Source organism: Solanum verrucosum, unplaced genomic scaffold (assembly GCF_900185275.1).
Source record: "Solanum verrucosum unplaced genomic scaffold, falcon-dt-bn FXZP01000157.1, whole genome shotgun sequence".
Lineage (NCBI taxonomy): Eukaryota > Viridiplantae > Streptophyta > Magnoliopsida > Solanales > Solanaceae > Solanum > Solanum verrucosum.
The window spans coordinates 2,244,353-2,252,417 of NW_026020185.1; positions in this window are offsets into that span (position 1 = coordinate 2,244,353).

Below are 8,065 nucleotides of genomic sequence, written 5' to 3' on the forward strand. Positions count from 1 at the left end.
ATGTGCAAATCAAGCTATGTTCTTATTTTATTCAAATTCCAACTTTGGGGACTTTTGTGGCAATCGGGAGTGTTGGTGTCCAAATTTGCATTTAAGTCTATGGTGAAAGTTTATTCCAAACTTAAAATCCATACAACTATGTCCACATTGATTTGGTTATCTCTCCCTAGAGAGTCCTCTGTATCATCCCTCAGGTGGATTAAAATAACAAATATCCTATGAGTATATCGTAATGGAATTGCACATGACCTTGACATACAACTTGTTTCATTGCAAGAAATAATTCACACAAATGTCTTAAGAGTAATATTGTCGGATCCATTATACTTCAAGTCTCGCCATCAAATGTCGGCAAACCTACACTTTAACAAGCCTTGAAGTAGGGGACATGTAACACCCCGAAATGCTAACCAAGAGTCGCTTGTCGATACACCATTGCTTAATCACTACAGTATGTTTTACTCTCATTTTGGGAACTTGAAATATTGTGATATTTGCAAACTTGCTTAACATAAATTGTGATCGTAATTTAATGGATTGTATTGGGGTATTTGCGTAATATTTTAGTTAGAATTATGTATAACTTGAAAGGGAGGTGAGGGTTATACATGTATGAATTTTGGGCAGCGAACCTTTTTTTGGGCAGCCACCTTTTGGAGACAGCTGTGCATGTGATAAACATCACACTTGAGACTATATTTTGACACCTCCTCTAGTGAAATTAGTTTACCCTGAAGTTTAAGAACCTTAGAACATTATCTAACCATTTGTTCTTCAAAATCACAAGAGAAAATCTTGGTCCTTTTGCCTGGAATTCGAGATACACCCTTCTCTTTGGTGAGTAGTCGAAATATGTTTTTGAGTTGAGTAGTGTTTATTACTTTCAGAATATATCATTCTCTAGAACTCCTTTTTAGGTGAATAAATATGATTTGGAAAGATAATTCATATACCTACAACTCTTATGTTAATGTAAAACTCTAATTTAACTATTATGAATTCAAATTATGAGACGCAACATAGGACAAGTTTTGTCCAGATTTCAAATTTAAAAATCCTGTATGTAACAATTGTTAGTGTATCGATGATATCTTTTTGTACAAAATATGTTTTGCGGTGATTCTTGATTGTTTGCAACCTTAAGAGATGTACCTACATCTTTCATGAAGGATATACAGTCCAGTTTTGCCGTTTTCCTTTTCAAATCTAAGTTGCGACATGAGGTACTAGGCTTGCCAGAATTACTGTTTTGGGAGCATAGTCATATATGTACAGGCTAAGCTTACTTGTGATGATAATCCTGTTTTACATTAACATTATTAAGCTACTAGGGATTAAAGAAGTTATTTAATTTTATTTTAAGGTTGTATATACTTGTGAACAAGTTGAGGACCTTGATACGTTGGTTGGTCTACGGTTTGAACTCTTGAAGTTGTGTTGGACTGTTTCTAAGCTAAGCACAGAGGTTTCTGTATAAACTTGTACTTGTACTCCTTTTACCTGTTGGTATATCTGAAAGTTTATCTTGGTACCTTGGTTACCCCTTGTCACTTTGCATTGTCGTGTTGGTATCCTTTAAGAGATTAAAGACGCTTGTGTAACTCGCCCACTTGTACGGATTGTTTGATCACTTGGTACTCTTGTTGGGACCTTGTCCTTCTTGTGGCTGTGACTTTGTCACTATTGGCATGCCTCTTGATTCGGATCATTTGCCAACTTGACTCTGGATTTTTAGTCCGTCTTAAGAATGGAAGTTGTCCATCTTAAGTACGAACTAGAAAGCCATTTTTAATATGGTTCTTGGTTCTCTTGATTATTGGGCTTGACCCTTCTTGATACAGGGCATCGGCCCTTCTTGATACATGCTTGTGCTTGGTGTAGCGACATGATGTATATATTGGGCGAGCCTTGTTATTGAATCTCTTGGAAAATGGTGATATGAGCGTTCTTGACATTTGGATCTTTAAATATTGTTTACTTGATTTGTTTGTTATGTTTCAATTGTGTTGTCTATGACTTGAGAAAGGTAGCTTGGTGAATCTGAGGGCTCCGAACCTATAGTTTTTACACCACTAAGATATATGCTTAGCGATAGTTGTTTCTATCGTAGGGAATGATCGAGAGGAGGCATGAAGCTGGCCATTGGAGATGGAGATTTTGAGAGCCTTAAGGAAGATCACATTTGCATATAGGCATCTATATTTTGTATAAACCTTGACTTATACATGATACATGTGTTGTATATTTACATGAAATTTTGAGGGCTAATTTGATCATGTCACCATGGGTTGTAATATAAGTTTGGCTATATGTTTTGTTCTTTTGGGGTGTGTAAGCCCAAGTCTTGTAATATATTAAATTTACCACTTGTTTTGAATGGTTGTGTGAAGCATGAACCACCTAATTTGGGTACTCGGAAGTTGGTAATATTCTTTTTATATCATTTTTGCAATGTGAGGATAATATATGCATAAAAATCTCGTGAGTTATTGGCTTATATTATTGTGGAAGGATTTTTCCATCATAAGTTAAAATTCTTCGCAATATCAATTTGATATCAAATAAATGTTTAAATGGGCAGGATGCACATCCTTAACTATTTCTTTTTCTTTTTTTTTCTCTTTATGAACCTAATCCCTCTACTAAATTATAATCAATATGGCCATAGTTAACCTCTTTTAAATGTCGCAAGTATTTAATTAGATTTCTTGTTTAAGTGGTAGTATCCTTTCGAAAGGGTCGCTACAAGTGTTGGCATCAGAGCCTAGGTTTGTGGTTCTTGGACTTTTGTTGTGAATTACATGTATACTTGTTTGTTTTCGAAAAATGTTCTACATAGATTATTTTTTCACTTACATGGTTTATAATATTTTTATCACATGTAGAGTGCATATGCATCAAGTACATGCCCCTAATGCAATGTGATCTTCCCTTGAAGTAATTAAGTTATGGCCTCTTCTTTTGACTGACCTATGGAAGCTACTCATGAAGGGTTGGGTACCTCTGTTTCCCAACCTCATGCACTAGAAGAAGTTGGAGAACATTTCTCGAATCAATATGTTCACTAGTGGGTCTGAAGTGGGAAACCATCAGGGTGTAAGAGCTGGTCCACATCCTCACATGAGTCGGGTACTCAAGCCATGAATCTTCCTTTTCAACAAATGGCTGAATTTTTTCCACCACATGGCTGAATCGATGCATGATCCCAATGGCATTAACTTTGAGAAAATGAGGAAAATGGGTGGAGTGGAGTTTGAAGGTACTGTTGATCCCACAGATTCTAAACAATGATTGGAGAGCATGGAGATGGTATTTGAGCAGTTGGAGTGTTCAGATGTTGCCAAATTTAAGTATTCTATTTCACTATTACAAAAGGATGCTTATGATTGGTGGATAAGTGTTCTGAATGCCAAGGTAAAACCTCTTGTTCTTACTTGGGATGATTTTCTTAAGGAATTGCGTATGAAGTATGTCCCACCTGCTTATTGTGATGCAAAGAAAAAGGAGTTTTAGAATCTAAGGCAACGAGACATGTCTATTGCTGAGTACCAACAGAAGTTTCTAAGGCTCTCTCGTTATGCTGGAGGTATTATTAAAGAGGAAAAAGACAAGTGCAGGAAATTTGAAGATGGTTTATATGATTCCATTAGGAAGAATGTGGTGATCCTGCAACATGAGAACTTTTGTAAGTTAGTGTCTGCTGCTTTTACTTGGGAACGACTTGATAAAGAAGAAGCTAGTAGAAATGAAAACAAATTCCAAAAGCCTAGACCAGATTTTGGAGGTCCATCCAAAAGGGGAAGGTTTGATGATTCTAAGGCTGGTAGTGATAACAGGCCACCTCAACAAAGGCAAAACAAATCAGAATTTTCTACAACTGGCACTCCAAATTATGGCCAAGGCAAGCCTCACGTTCCTACTTGCTCACAATGTGGAAAGAATCATTATGGTACTTGCAGGAGAGCTTCTGGTGCATGTTTTAATTGTGGGAGCTTTGATCATAAAGTGAAGGATTGTCCTAATCATAATAATGCTCATTCCTTAAGAACTGAAGGCCCAGTTCATAAGCCTTCTATTAATCCTCCTCAAACTAATAGAGGTGCAAGACCTAAAAACACCCAAGCAACAGGTGCAAGTGGAGCTAATAAATCTAGTGGACCAAGGGCTACTAAACACGCTTATGATATAAGGCAGAGGGATGATCAAGATGGACAAGACGTGGTTGTCGATAAATTTTACTTATTTTTCTTATGTGTGTTTACACTATTTGATCCTGGTTGTACACATTCCTATTTTTGTTCATCACTTGTTCTTCCTGAAAACGTGAAATCTATGAGACTTAATTATGATGTGATGGTTGAAAGTCCTTTGGGTTATCAAGTTGTGTGTAATCGAGTTTACCAAGATTGTCCCTTCGTGATTCAAAACCTAGTCTTCCCTGCTAATTTGATTGAAATGCCCTTCAAGGATTTTGATGTTATTATCGGGATGGATTGGCTTTATAAATATCATGCAATGGTAGATTGTAGGTCTAAGCATGTGACTTTTAAAGATCCTACATTTTCACACATCATTGTACAAGGTGAAAGATCATTGACATCTAGTATTATTTTTTCAGCCTTGGCAAGAAAGTTGATGTGTCAAGGTTGGGTTTAGCAAGATACTACAGAAGATTTGTGAAAGGCTTTTCCATTATTGCCTCCCCTTCGACTAAGCTCTTGCAAAAGGAAGTAAAGTTTATTTGGGATGATAAATGCCAAGAGAACTTTGAAACTCTCAAATCCTTGTTGACTCAAGCGCCTATACTTACTCTACCAATTGAAGGGAAAGAGTATGTAGTATACAGTGATGCTTCTCACAATGGTCTAGGATGCGTTTTGATGCAAGAAGTGAAGGTAATTTCTTATGCCTCTCGAAAATTAAAACCGCATGAATTGAATTATCCTACTCATGATCTTGAACTTGCTGCTATAGTGTTTGCTTTAAAAATATGGCGGCATTATTTATATGGAGAGAAATGTCATATATTCACTGATCACAAGAGCTTAAAGTACTTGGGTACTCAAAAGGAGCTAAACCTAAGACAACGTAGATGGCTTGAACTCATCAAGGATTATGATTGCACGATTGATTATCATCAAGGTAAAGCTAATGTGGTTGCAGATGCCTTAAGTCGAAAATCCTTCGCAAGCATTTCTTTGAGTCATTTGCCCCTGCTCCTTGAGTTAAGCGCCATGAATGTTTGTTTTACACTTGATTCAAAGGGTTCAGTCATTTCTAATTTGCAAGTAAAGCCAATATTACTTGAACAGGTGAAAGAAGCACAAAAGTTAGATGAGAAACTTGTAAAATTGATCAGAGAAGTTCAAAATGGGGAAAAGCTTGATTTTACAGTAACGGAGGATGGTGGCTTATTTTATCAAAACAGGTTATGCGTCCCTTGTGATGACAAATAGAGGAGATAAATATTAAATGAAGCACGTACTTCACCATATGCAATGCATCCTGGTGGTACAAAGATGTACCAGACCATCAAAAAACATTATTGGTGGAATGGTATGAAGAGAGACATTGATGAGTTCATTTCCAAATGTTTGGTTTGTCAACAAGTAAAGGTAGAGCATCAAGTCCCAGTTGGTTTACTACAACCCTTGTCGATGCCAGAATGGAAATGGGAGAGAATAACTATGGACTTAGTTTCTGGACTTCCTCGCACTCAAAGGAATCATGATGCAATATAGGTGATTGTGGATAGGCTAACCATGAGTGCTCGTTTATTAGCAATTAGGATGGATTACTCACTTGAGCGTTTAGCCGAATTGTACATTAATGAGATTATAAGACTACATGAGATACATGTGTCTATTGTATCTGATCGAGACCCAAGGTTTACATCTAGATTTTGGGGCAGCTTGCAGGAAGCTTTGGGTACTAAGTTGAAATGTAGCACTTCGTTCCATCCTCAGACAGACGGCCAGTCGGAAAGAGTGATTCAAATTTTGGAGGATATGCTTCGAGCATGCATTATGGAGTTTGAGGGTAGTTGGGACAAACACTTGGCTTTGATAGAATTTGCTTACAATAACAATTACCAATCGAGTATTGGAATGCCTCCCTATGAAGCCCTGTACAGAAGGACATGTCGGACCTCTCTTTGTTGAAGTGAAGTTGGTGAAACAAAGCTTGTTGGTCCTGAAAATTGTGCAACAAACAAAGGACAAGGTAAAAATTATCAAGGATCGTCTAAAGATTTCTTCGGATAGACAAAAGTCGTACGCTGATCTTAGAAGGCATGAAATTGAATATCAAGGTAAAAATTATCAAGGATCTGTCCAGATTTCAGATTTAAAAATCCTGTATGTAACAACTATCAGTGTATCGATGATATCTTTTTGTACAAAACATATTTTGCGGTGATTCGTGATTGTTTGCAACCTTAAGAGATGTACCTACATCTTTCATGAAGGATATACAGTCCAATTTTTTTGTTTTCCTTTTCAAACCTAAGTTGCGACATGAGGTACTAGGCTGGCCAGAATTACTGTTTTGGGAGCATAGTCGTGTTTGTATAGGCTAAGCTTACTTGTGATGATAATGTTGTTTTACATTAACATTATTCAGCTACTAGGGATTAAAGAAGTTATTTAATTTTATTTTAAGGTTGTATATACTCGTGAACAAGTTGAGGACCTTGATACGTTGGTTGGTCTACGGTTTGAACTCTTGAAGTTCTGTTGGACTGTTTCTAAGCTAAGCACAGAGGTTTCTGTATAAACTTGTACTTGTACTCTTTTTACCGGCTGGTATATCTGAAAGTTTATCTTGGTACCTTGGTTACCCCTTGTCACTTTGCATTGTCGTGTTGGTATCCTTTAAGAGATTAAAGACGCTTGTGTAACTCACCCACTTGTACGGATTGTTTGATCACTTGGTACTCTTGTTGGGACCTTGTCCTTCTTGTGGCTGTGACTTTTTCACTATTGGCATGCCTCTTGATTCTGATCATTTGCCATCTTGACTCTAGATTTTTAGTCTGTCTTAAGAATGGAAGTTGTCCATCTTAAGTACAAACTAGAAAGCCATTTTAATATGGTTCTTGGTTCTCTTGATTATTGGGCTTGACCCTTCTTGATACAGGGTGTCGGCCCTTCTTGATACCTGCTTGTGCTTGGTGTGACGACATGATGTATATATTGGGTGAGCTTTGTTATTGAATCTCTTGGAAAATGGTGCTATGAACGTTCTTGACATTTGGATCTTTAAATATCAAACTTGATACCTTTTATATATTTTTTACTTGATTTGTTTGTTATGTTTCAATTGTGCTGCCTATGACTTGAGAAAGGTAGCTTGGTGAATCTGAGGGCTCCGAACCTATAGTTTTTACACCACTAAGCTATATGCTTAGCGATAGCTGTTTCTATCGTAGGGAATGATCGAGAGGAGGCATGAAGCTGGCCATTGGAGATGGAGATTTTGAGAGCCTTAAGGAAGATCACATTTGCATATAGGCATCTATATTTTGTATAAATCTTGGGACTTATACATGATCTATGTGTTGTATATTTACATGAAATTTTGAGGGCTAATTTGATCATGTTACCATGGGTTGTAACATAAGTATGGCTATATATTTTGTTCTTTTGGGGTGTGTAAGCCCAAGTCTTGTAATATATTAAATTTACCACTTGCTTTTAATGGTTGTGTGAAGCATGAACCACCTAATTTGGGTACTCGGAAGTTGGTAATATTCTTTTTATATCATTTTTGCAGTGTGAGGATAATCTATGCATAAAAATCTCGTGAGTTATTGGCTTATATTATTTTGGAAGGGTTTTTCCACCATAAGTTAAAATTATGCGCAATATCAATTTGACATCAAATAATTGTTTAAATGGGCAGGATGCACATCCTTAACTATTTCTTTTTTTTTTCTCTTTATGAACCTAATCCCTCTACTAAATTATAATCAATATGGCCATAGTTAAACTCTTTTAAATGTCACAAGAATTTAATTAAATTTCTTGTATAAGTGGTAGTATCCTTTCGAAAGGGTCGCTACAGG